The 12,831-nt window shown below is 41.2% G+C and overlaps 1 protein-coding gene across 1 annotated transcript in view; it reads left to right on the top strand.

Moving 5' to 3' along the window:
- Nucleotides 1–12,831, top strand: part of suclg2 (succinate-CoA ligase GDP-forming subunit beta) — a 97,671-nt gene that overhangs the window by 29,566 nt on the left and 55,274 nt on the right. The gene's annotated exons all lie outside the window — the stretch shown is intronic.

Below are 12,831 nucleotides of genomic sequence, written 5' to 3'. Positions count from 1 at the left end.
AATGTTTATTTTATGTAAAGCACATTGAGTTGCCACTGTGTATGAAATGTGCTATATAAATAAAACTGCCTTGCCTTGCCTTGCCTTAAAAACACAGAAATGTAGTTGGCTGAAGTAAATATCAGTTCTTACATCTAAAACGCTTCATCAGCCATGCCATGTATGTGTATGTTATCTTTTCCGGAAAGGTTTTTGGTTACTCGAAATCTTTAAATCTGGAAATCCTCCTTTTTAGTGAAGTCAATTAGCCTCAAACTGTTTCTCAGATGGTGTGTGAATAATAGTAGCTCAAGGCCAAGGACACTATTGTTGTGTGTATCTTTTTAGTGATTGTTTTCAATCTGCTCATTTGGTTGCCTGCTCTCTGTGGCAGCTCAGACCCTCTCTATGCCTCTGGCCTGTGATCTGCAAATTGAGACAGATCTCATTGTAAAACAGGAGCCGGTATCTTTCCACACAACACTGCTTTGAAGTGTATTGTGGCGGTTTTGCTCTAGTGCTGATGCTTGTATTCACAGGAAGACCTAAGCATTAATGTTTCACTGTAGATGATTTCGATATTATTATGCGCTTTATTCAGCGTTTGTCAGTCAGCCAGCTTCAGACACCATCAGAAGATCTAGCGCCCTAATTGCTGAGCGTGTGGATGGTTTGGGTGGGCTTCATTGATGGATTCTGATTAAAATGTGTGTATTATATCGTCAGTACATGTTTGATAAGAAATTTCATAACTGCATTCAATCTTCACATAAAAAAAAAGATTACTTGCTTTGTCATCCAGCCGGAAATCAAAAGCTGGTTTATGTACCATATGTGTTAAAAGGAAAGGGAGAGAAAATTTCAACCCAATCTGCAACATAATGGCTGGCTAATGATTGGTGAGATAATTTGATATCCCCTTTCATGGAATCCAATGGTATGGTATAGAAAAGAGTCCTATTCATCGCCTCCTGGATGGACTTCCAGGCACATCCCATGTGTTTCTCCATCCATATCTCATCTACATCGTAGAAGGACATGGAATATAGAAAGAGCCAAGGGCAGTCTCTGAGGACCCAGTGGCGTAGAGGGTCAGGGTACAGTAGCTGTACAAATCCTGTATATTTGTGCTTTGGTGTAAAGAGGAAGGTACTGTATGTTTTTCCAATACTTTCATTACTACAGATAGAGGAACAGTGTTCATGGCAGGTAAACACACTTCAATCTTTTTTTCAGTTGCAGTTCTTTTTCTTTTACAGAGCTGTGTAGAGATGAGCCACTGACCAGAGATGAATGGTCAATCACAATGTGTGCAATACATTAAAATGCAATCTATGCTACATCAATGCCTTTATGCCGCAGTGAAAATATATGTGAACAAAGTAATCACATTATAATACATATAACCGATATGATAGTGAAGGAAAAAAGTTAACTTATTACTTTTTGATTAACTATTTGATACATACAATATACATGAACATCCCTAATATCAATTTGTTTTCTTCGATTTAGAATTATATTAAGTTTTAGTAATATTAAGCAAAGGTCCACTGGATGATTTGTATTGCACCACCCAGTGATCTACCTTCTACTGACTATAAAGTCCATTTTCTCATTATCTGTAGTGGTGCCTTAAAGGTCTGTGGAAGGTGGGTCCCCATAAACAATCCATCTACCCCATTACATTGAAAAGCAAACACAAAAATACCATACTACTAAATACTTTGAAATATCATATGTGGAAGAAAACTAGTTTCATGATACAAGGCCAAATATTTTGCTGTGAAATCCGACACAACAGAGTTTAGACGAGAGGAAAACTGACAGAATATTGTACCAGACTCAGCCAACTCTGAATACAGAATGGTGAAAGTGTGTTACCTGTTACTTTGTTACTGCATTCAGCTTCAGTACAATCCGGTACAAAATGAATAAAAGAAACAGTGTTCGTTCGCAGTTTTTCACCCCATCGTCCACGATTGTTTCCCAAAAGAAGCTGAAACAAAGACGGCAGCCTTGGAGGTTTTTTGACTATCCACGAGCACCGGCAGCTCTGGCAGCATTCAGGCTTTGTGTACAGATCTCGGTAAGTTTGCACAGATCCGCATAACTGATTCCATTGCGCTGTTTGAGTTATGATCCTTGCACTCCTGTACAATATATCCAGACTCAATGAGGAAAAATGTTTAATGAAAATGAAAATAAGCCTCAGAAAAAAAGATGTAATACTTTGTCTCTGCCAACCAACTGCTGTGCTGGAAAACATACTCTCTCCCTGCGTTTCTGAAACACAACATCTATAGCTGATTGGACAAGACTGCACGCAATGCATTCTGGTTGTTGTAGAATTCCCCCCTAAGATCGACATAGGGAATCTACAGTATTTCCACAGTTTTCTCTAGTCATATGACACTCATTTAAAACATAATTGCACATTTCTTCTACATAGGTGACCTAGTTTTAAGAAATCTTCATATCCACAGCGGTGAATTTTCCCTTTAAGTCACGTAAGATGTAGCATAAAACACAAGCTCACACCCGGTGAGTCTCCACATCGTTGCTGGTTATATCAACCGTTCCGCTCTCTCTGGCAGGGTGCAGAGAGGCATTTACACCTCCGACTGGGCATGGTGCTGGCGTATGAAATCATCTAGAGAGCACCATATGCTTCTCCACCAACCCAACACGCTGCCTAGCCCGCACCATCTGTCACAGAAACACTCCTTCCCACCATGGACATCACTACGAGTTGTTCCGAGGACTTTCCTTACCCATGTGTGACGTTTGGATCTCACCCGTGTCCTCCCTCGTAGTCCCCTCTCCTCTACACTGACTGGCCTGTGTGCCAGTAGGGATGCTGAGCTCTACTTTCTCACTTTCTTTCCCTCACATCTGCTTATGTTTTAATTTACTGTCTCCATATAATAGGATTTAGAGGTGGTGTTCTGTTTAGTAATACGAAATGGAAGAAACTAACGAGCCGTGCTCAATTGATATTGAATTTGAATAGCTGAGTGGAAGCATTTTGGCTTCAACTCAATGTAATAAAGGTATCGGTGATTGTTTTCTAGTTTTTTTTATCTATAACTATCTTTATAGTAACATTACCACAACAAGGAATCTGAGGTCACTTGTTATCTTGTCACTCAAGTGAGGCCACAGATAGCACAGTGAATGAACAGGACTATATCAATTCTACTACGTAGCATAGAATTAGGGTAAGTAAGCTGAATTAATTGCATAACATGTTCCTTCTCATTCATTCTAATTTGATTAAAAAGGGACTTAAGTAAAGTGGGCTTTTACTGTTGCAATAGACGGGTACTGAAGCTAACATTATGCAAAATGCACACTAATGCTGAGTTCACACTACACGATTTTAGCCCTGATTTTCCACTCATCAACAGTTTTTGGAGATCGCCGACAAAAGCCCCAGATCATAGGCAAATCGGAGCTATGTGTCGCTATGTGTGAACTGTTCAAAGATGCAATCCGAGAGCTTGCTGATCCCTCAAAGGTATCAAGCAGGCTAAATATCTGCACCTGTCTAGGAGTTCAGGTCCTTTAGTTTGTAAAGTGACTGGCAATGAGGGTGGCAATGAGCTATAGTCAATGAGAGCTTCTTCTTCTTCTAAGCTAAAATGATAAGGAGTGCCTCTTTACATGTGGTTGTTAATTTCTTTGATTTAAGATGTGCAGTGCATCAGGTCACAAATCAAAGAGAGATGTCGAAGCCGTGTCGTGGGTGTCGAGTGGCGATATGCCTCTGTGGCACATTAGCATTGCTCATGCTTCGGTTCCTCTTTGTGTTACTGTGTCCCAACACTTGCTCAATGATAGAGCCATTATCTGGATAATTCTGGCCCTAAATTGCATGTTTTATTAAGACTATTCCATGCGTCATTGAGCAGTGAATTTGTAGAAAGGGATGCAATGATTTTTCTCACTCCCGCTGCCTTTTCTCCCTGTTCAGTCCAGTTGTGTTCCATTTTTTTGCTTTTTTTTTTGGAAGTGTTGTATAGGGCCTAAGTCCCTTGTCATCTAGTTCTGTTAATGCTCTGTTCTCTGTGTGTGATACCGATACTGTCTCACAAATGACTAAGAAATATTTTGGACAAATATATAAACCTCATGGACACACTGGGCCCACTTTCCCTTCCACAAGGGACAGACAAATATATAACTGTCAAACATGGTTAAAACATGGACCATGGCCAGATCATTGCTCACTGCATATCCCCTCCCTCCGTGTTCACACTGTCCCCACTGGAGCCGCCTCGTGCACTTCAACACTTCAAGCGCCTTTTAAGACCACTTTCATCTTCCCCCTTCAGAAAATGAGGCAGAGTCTCTGGTGAAAAGCGCTGACAGTAGCAGTTAGTGCGGAGTAGAGTTGGCTCAACCAGAGCCCTTTCACTTCTGTCTTTGTCTGAAGTGGTGAGGCATAAGACAACCCTCTTAGAACTTTGCGCGTTTGTGTGTGAATGTACACCAGCTGGAGCCCACGTGTCCTTGTTGGTCCACTGGACAGAGGCCACTAAGGCAGCTGCTCATCTATAGAGGCAACTGATCTCACTTAATAATTGGTTGTTGAAGTTCAAAAGAAAATGCAGCTTCAGTCTTATGGGATATTGCAGTGGCATTGTCGCCAACACTTAAGGTGCGTTCCATCGGTGAGTGATGGTACAGTAGCCTGTCCGTGATTGCAACAGTGACAAGAGAGGTCTGTTTAATGATTCATTTCAAATGGACGAGCTTGTGAGTCACTGTGGGAGGAGAAGTTAACTGAAAACATGAGAGCCAAATGATCTCATACGTACTTTATGAAGTTATACGTTATATATATATATATACGCTATGTTGACAAAGAAGCTCATTAACTCTATTTATAGTAATGTTACCTGCAACAGCACCAGATGTAGTTTCAGAGTTAGGTGGGAGAATAGTTGAGTGCACTTAAAACATTTTTGCTTTTTTGCTTTTAATTGATTTGAGACTATCGGATGTCACCTGGCTGCACACCAAATTTCCTTGATGGGGGACTAATAATATGAAATACATTTATATAGAAGTATATATAGTGCTGTTGCTTTTACTTGATTTACTCACCTGATGAACCATCACTGCTGCAATGGATTGTCAGCCAATTTCTTCTTTAATATTGTCTTTAGAGTAGCATCTTCAGCTGCTGCACAGTGCGTCAACCTACGCCAACACGTGATGCGCTGCTGCCGATGTGTGGGTTTAGATGGGAGGAATTGGGGGCAGCTGTTTTCCTACACATGGTATGCTGCTTCTGTGTTTTGAGTTTACAGTCAAACACTAAGCAACACCAAACGCTGCACGTGTCATTAAATTTGACCTTTTATCGCCTTTGCGCAACAATGCACTTGTGCACTAATGGCATCAGTTAAGTGAAACTAATGCAGTAAAAATAGATGTTGGATCTCTTGGTCTGTTGAGATGCAGTATATGTGACAGCAGGTCTATCAACAACACTCACAGGTGAATGAAGCATGCATTTGGATTTAGCTGTTTCAAGTCTGGAGGCTTTTTCTTTTTCTTATACTGAGACAACTACTGGCATTCAGCCACTAAGCACCTTTTTGTGTTTGACCACTTTGCTCTGAGTACATACTCAATTTTCTATCTTTGTTTCTGTGTCAACTATACACTGCAAATGTACTTTTTGCATAAGGAATAAGTACATACGAATAGTAAGTTGTTTGAATTCACACTACTGCTCCTTGTTTATTTGTGTGGAATATTTGGCTATTGTCACTGAAGCTCATATATACTTGAGCTGGTCTTCTTGACAAATGTACAACCATTAACCGTGCTGCTGCTGTTTACGTCTCCAAAGTGTTGTGTTAATAACGAATACCTAAAATGGGTTTCAGTTCATTTACATTGGTATTAACTGGTATTGTCAAGTCAAAACAACATCGCTCTTTCTTCAACACCCAAACAAACTTTTCCTTTCTTTGTTTTTAACCATCTCTTCTATTATCTCTTCCCCACTCCTTGAGTTTTTTCACTCATTTGCTTTTCCCCTTTCGTTCTCATTTCTCTTCAGTGTTTTATTGCCCTCTCCTTCTTCTCCACTGTGTCGTTCCCTCCGTCTTTGAATATATCGCCAAACAACCCTCAATTTATGCCCCGTCCCTATGTGAAATAAACATAGCACTACAGCAGTACCTTAGTGTCCCCGTTTGCCACTTCGATCACATTGTAGAGAAAATAAATGGGAGTATGGGAAAGTAGCTGGAGTGAGCTCAGCACCCCGCTCCCTGCTGGGCTTCTGCTGACGGACGGAACAGCTTTTGTGCCATCGGAGGGCTGGTCTGTCACACAGAGAGACAGATGTTAGTCTGCAGTTCTCCTGTCTCCACTTCCTGCCAATATAATACATGCCTACGTATAATATACACAGGCACAGCGGCCCACTGACGCTACAACGGCTTCATTGAGAAACAAGTTTTAGGCTGTGTGATAACTGCTAACATTTGCATATTTTGTATATGCAGGAATGTTGAGAATCCACAAATTATGAAGCAAACAGCCCTTACAAAGAGCTCGCATACAGACACATGTGCCCGTCCAGATACAGTACAGTAGACACAGTACTCTGACCTCTCTAAGGACCTGTTGCCATCCCATACATTAGCTGGCTCTTAGGTCTCTCGTTTGTTAAGAAAAAAGCAATGCATCTGAAATTGTCTTAACAGCTGTAAATAGGCTTTGCAGGGTAAAGCGGCCTGTCTCTCAAAGAGCTGATTTCTGTAAGCTGCTTAGTGTTTCTACCTCCTCATTACGCACCCTAACCTATTCATGTCGTGGGTGAGACGTGGAATTATTCCTTACACATCCTTTCTACCGTATTAGGATGATACTAATGTGCCAGTAGAAGTGTGCATGTAGCCTATTATTTGTTGTCAGTGTATTTTGCATAAACGCGGGCTACATAGTAGTGTTGTCGTGAGTAGGGAGTTGAGAGTTTATTCAGATTCAGAAATGGGAATACGCGTGGAGCAAAATGTGGAAACACCATTGTGCTTCTCTTGTAGGTCGCTCCAACCATTAGGCGTGCTTTTGTATCAGTTTATCATGCCGAACTGATGGAAAACTGCACAGTCAATAATGAGAAGTGAGCAGCTCATGTTTGTGTATACTGTTGGTCACTTATTGAAACCATTTTAATGGAGATTTTGCGGAGCGCTCTGTTGTCTGCAAACCCAGAGTCAGTATTTTGCTAGTTAACTCTCTCACGATGTGGCTCGAAACAAGCAAATGTCTTCGCAGAGGCTTCGTTCTGAGACAAATAATTCTCCATACAGATGCCCTCGTTCTCATTTAGCTCCCATCATTCCACAACACCATTATCATTACCGTCACCCCTCTGGTTGTATGGCAATGAAAAACTCTCAGCCAGGGGTTTGAACTGCACCCCTCTGTCACTGAGAGGAGACCGGGGCCATCTCAGGATGTCATTAGAAGTCTTATCTGTGTCTGAAAGCCAGGTGGACTTGTCTTCTAATGAGGATTCAGCTGTCACACAAGTGGTGACTGGAGGAGGTGTCACACAGAGGTGCCACTGTCGGTCCAGGACGCCGATATGCTCCTCCACTGAGTAGCAGTGAGGTGGCATCGTTAGAGGGAGAGACAGAGGATACAGGCATAACCAGACAAGACAGAAAGATGGTAATGATATATTTAGTTGTAGCAAACAAAGAGGTCAAATTGTTGTTATCTGTGTTATCTTTTATTTTGTCCAAATCTGTGTTTGTGTCTTGTTATATAAGTACTAGCATTTGGTCCAGTGGACATGCCTGTAGCAAGAGGACTTTGCAATGCATGGTTAGGATTTATCACTGTATGGTATGCCAGCGACTGCTGTGGAAAGAGGCATTATATTTTCAGGTTGTCTGTTCGTTCGTTCCATTCTTGTGAATGTGATATCTCAGGAACACCTTTAGGGGGATTTCATCAAATTTGGCACAAATTTGGTACCACTTGGCCTCAATGATGAACTGATTAGAAAACATGTTTTTTGGCCATAACTGAATAATTCATATGCTAATCATGACAAAGTCACAGAAATATCTAATGAAAATTAAATGATAAAGCGATGACATTTTATATCAAAAAGGTCAGCTTCACTGTGGCATCATAATGGTCTACAGAAACCCTTTTCTGGCAATTAGGCTAATCAATACAAATGTCAGGAGCATAAGGGGAGATTGTGACCATATTTCACATTTAACCAGATACAGATATATTGATATCGGTATATATGTTGTCTGATATGTGTCGATATTTTAAAGCTATATAGGAAGAAATGTACATGTACTTGATTCTTAACTTAAGTTTGATATATATATATGTACATGTTTTTTGCTGCTGTTTTGTTTATAGTTATTATTAAATTCTCAGTGAAGTTTACTCTTTTTATTTACTGATGTAACTTACACTACAATAAGGTTTATTCCTAAACTGTAAAATATGTCTCCATTACATATATTTGTCACAAGTATTTCCCACATTTGATGGATCATTGTAAAAAATGTGCCTTCATGTATATATTCTACAGGTATAATCGGCCTATATATTGATATCAGAATTGTTTTACTCCTTAATATCATTATCGGCATCTGCCCCAAAAGTCAAGTATGATTCAGGCCTTATTTGTGACACTAATCTGTGTTGTCCACCTTGAAACTGTGGTATAGATGTTCTGTGCTGCCGGGTAGAAGATGTGAGTGTGAAGCATCCGCTTTGACTGGTTAGCAGAGGCACACAACTGCAAGACAATATTTGTAGTTGACTTTTCATCCTCAGCTGAACAGGCAAACATGTTTAGCTTTAAGAATTTCAAAGCCATTATATATGTCAAGACAGATGAAAAACTGCAGGTTTTATTTTCTTAGCATTCCGTTTTGGTTCACCTGACATCGCTGCATGACTGGAGAGCCATTTTCCATCTGACCTTTTTGGCAGCCTGGCAGAATTTTAAATGGTAAAAGTTTATGGAAAGCTGAACTCGTCCAAGATAATATCTGCTTTACCGCTGCGGTTAAATGAAACCATCACAGAGGAAGTCTAAACATTCAACACGACCTGTTCCATTTACTGGCCCTGTTGCTGCCAATATGTAATTAAAACATAATGTGGTGGCAAGCTATTACACCGAACACTGCACAGAAGTAAGTACTGGCCTAACGTGACCTTTCTCTACATGTGTTAATGATAGGCACATATTCTCTTCTCTTCTCATGCTATTAGGAAAGCTTATCAGACCAGTTATAAGTCATTAGTATCCTGCATCGCCAGTGGTAGTTTTTTTTTTTTTTTTTGCTACAGTAGGTTATGAGCTCATTGTTCCTAATATTAGCGAGCCATGTATGTGACACAGTAAAAAACCCTCTGGCTAAATGAGTCAAACGCTAGAGCTGCTCCAGTAGCTTTCTGCGGCTATCAATATGCAGTTGACAACATAATTGAAGTTATTTAAAGACATGCCATGTGCCACTAGATGGAAGCAAATAGAAGCCCAGATTGTTCTTTCTACTTGTAGTACTGGGGTACCTCTGAATTATAATTACATTTCGATGCTGGTAACTAATTCCAAAAAATATTGTGAGAAGAATAATTACGCCCACAGTCTTTGCTTTAATGGTCTTGTAGACTGACATTTGAGACCTTTTCTTTTTTTTAAAGACTAATTTCCTCTTTTTTGGCAGCAATCAACACTCCAGCATCATAACCTGAAGGTGTACTGTCAGGATGAGCGCAGATGCTGAAAATGGAGATGTCTTCAGTTTTTTTTTTTCTTCTCCTTTCCCTGTAGTGTTGATGGCATTTATCCATAGCAAGGGCTCAGACTCTCTGTGGTTTTTGATTGTGGTTGTGCGTGCTTTTGTGTTTGTTTTTCTCTTCTCCCATGAGTTTGATTAGTCTTCTCCATTTAGCCGCCACATTACTTTCATTACAGAACACATGCACGCTGGGGAGGGATGCCCTGATCTTTTTCTCGTTCACGCAGATGGTAGCCACGTCTTATTCTCTCTGGATTGGTGCACAGCCTACATCTGTACCTCACCAGCTACCAGCTACCATCAGCCCCGAAGGCTTAATTAAATATCAGACCAAAGCTAACTCTGCAGCCGGCCACCCATAGGCTACATGGAAAAGGAGGAGGGAGCGGGAGAATTTTTAAAAAGTACATAGAGAGAAAGAGGGCGAAAGAGACACTGATTGTTGAAGTAACATCCTCTTTACTGCTGTCATTGGCAAGCAGACTGGGCGTTGATTTGCACTCATTACTGGGAAATGACTAAGGCCTGAGGATGATGACCGCATTACTCCGATCGCATGTGATGTGTCGGGAGATGTTGTGCAATGTTAATCTCCTCCCCTGTGTCCCCAAGATACAGGAAATAAATGGAGATGAAAATCTTACTCCGCATCTTCACAGTGGGCCACGTGTGATACAAATGGATGCAGAGAATCGATTATGCAATGATGCCCCCCCCCCCCAAGAAATAAATGATGTTCATTCAGCTAATAACCCAACCATTTTCTGCAGGAGGTATTTCTAATGATTATGGTCGCCCAAATAAAGAAATCATTTCCGTATGTGGTGCATCAGAACTCTGTGTATTGCACACTTGCGGTAATGAGAACATACATTTTAAGGAAGCACTTCACCATCTGATAGAACATGTTTTGAATTGGTTCTGCGTCAGCATTCATTAGTATGATCTCTCAGTTTACTGATTTTAATATTGCATCCTTTACCGTATTGAACAGCTTGAGTTCCGACTCTACAAACGCCGTCCGCTCGCGTCTCCACTGATTAACTTCAGACACGTGCCCTTCTTTCCACTCGTCTTCGTCGAAGTGTCTGGGTTGAACATAAAAGCATGACTCGCCCTCTGATTTTTACATATACTACTCTTCCTTTTTTTCCCCCGTCCACTCCCCACTCTGCTCTGCACTCATTAGGAACCCAACCTTTATCGGGAGTGTTAGAGGCCATCTCATGTCTGTCATACTACCAGATAATGGTCGCTCTGCTCTTTTACCATGCACTGTGCTCGCTGTGATCTTTGAGGACATCATTATCCTCTCCGTGTATTTTCAAAAGAGAGCAGCGTTTCAGTGTAACCAGAGAGTTTCGTATGATTCTACAGAGATTGTTTTTCCATCAGAACATCTTCGTCAGTCTTTCAGATGCAGCATTCCTACGTTTTATCACATTATATCTCCTGTTCCTCCTGTTTTGTTTCTTATTTTATAGTTTCTTCTTATAATCAGCGCATAAGTCCTCCAGTGCCCATCCATAATCGCTGATATTGCCACAATATCTTGTTGTGTGCTGCATAATAAGCAGGTTTGCTATCAATTACTAGTGCAGCAGGAATGAACACCTGCCTCGTTTTCACCCCATTACCTTCCCTGGCACATTACATGCCTTTTAATACATTTAATATACCTCCGCTTTAAAACCATATCTTGCTTCTTTTTTTTTTAAAAGGTCCTCATCATGTGTCAATAGTCTTACCTTTCTCCACACCTCCAACAATGCAATCTCCCTGTTGGGGCTACATCTTTGTTCTTCTACTTGTTCCTTTTTTTCTTCTTCCTCTCCTCTTTTAAAGGAAAAGTCATTTTCTCTGTGCCGTCCTTCTCCGCTGCACATGCCCGCAGGACACTCTATTTCATCTTGCTTTGAACTCTTTTTAATTTTGCGCAGTAGCAGTTTTTTATTAACATATTTATTCATTTATGACTCCTCTCAAAGCCCTTTGCATACGAGCGCACCTTTATTCTCTCGTTCTCTCTTTCTCCCCTCACAGCTCTCCACAGAGAACGGGCCTCACTAATGCAGTGTTAGTTTAATCCCTGCCACCCTGTCAGAGGCTATTTTCTTGGGGTCTTTTTTTTTGTTCTTACTACAACAGCAGAAAGTGGAGCCAGAGGTTGTTTTTTTTAAATACCTCGGCTCGCCAGGCTCCTGCTCGACGTTCTCCCACCTATAGAGCTCTGCTTTTCACACCAGCGAGTTAGGAGCTTGTCTCCAGCCTCCAAGGTCAAGGCACGCTTCGTACGCCAATCGGCACGGCACGGTGGATCATCCCCTTCCACTCTCCTTACCACCTACTTCCCAGCCCGATGCCAGCCACCTGTCAATGGCTGAACTCACCCCACCTAGATAATGATAACCTAGTCCGAGACCATTTTCCATCAGATGTCCTCACTCCATTAGAATAGGAAGATTGTGGGCAGGATGCTGAACAGACAGCTGAGGGGCCCCCTCCTGATGTGCAAAGGTGGCAGTGACAGCAAAGGGGATGCAGGGTGGTTATATAATTGGAGCAAGGTCATGGGAAGTTTTGCCAATAGTAGTGCAGTTCTTGTTTCCCCTACTTCTTGGACTGAAAATGCTAGTCATGAGGAAACATACCAATTAAACCATATAAGCGCATATGGTCAGTGGAAAGTATATTTTAATGACCATTTTATGCCCATTTTCACTGTGGGAAGTGTCATTCACGCAGTAGATTTTAATTATAGGTCTTGGATTACATTTTCTTCTAGATGGGTGCTGTACTCCATAATGTAAACCTTTTTTTTTCTACACATTCTCTAATCGTTTCACACATCACATTCACCCCTCGTTCTTTCCCTCTTCACATTTTTTTCCCTCAATCAGATGGACAGATAAGTGGCAGACTCAAGGGGGCCTTCAAGGTGCAGAGCCCTATATCTTAAGTGCTCTTGCCTTGCTTTGGTCTGTCTTTCTTTCCCTCCTTTTGTCTCCTCTCATTCTATCGGTCTCTTTCGCTC

This window comes from Scomber scombrus, chromosome 3 (genome assembly GCF_963691925.1).
Source record: "Scomber scombrus chromosome 3, fScoSco1.1, whole genome shotgun sequence".
Lineage (NCBI taxonomy): Eukaryota > Metazoa > Chordata > Actinopteri > Scombriformes > Scombridae > Scomber > Scomber scombrus.
This window is presented reverse-complemented; position numbering and strand designations above follow the sequence as displayed.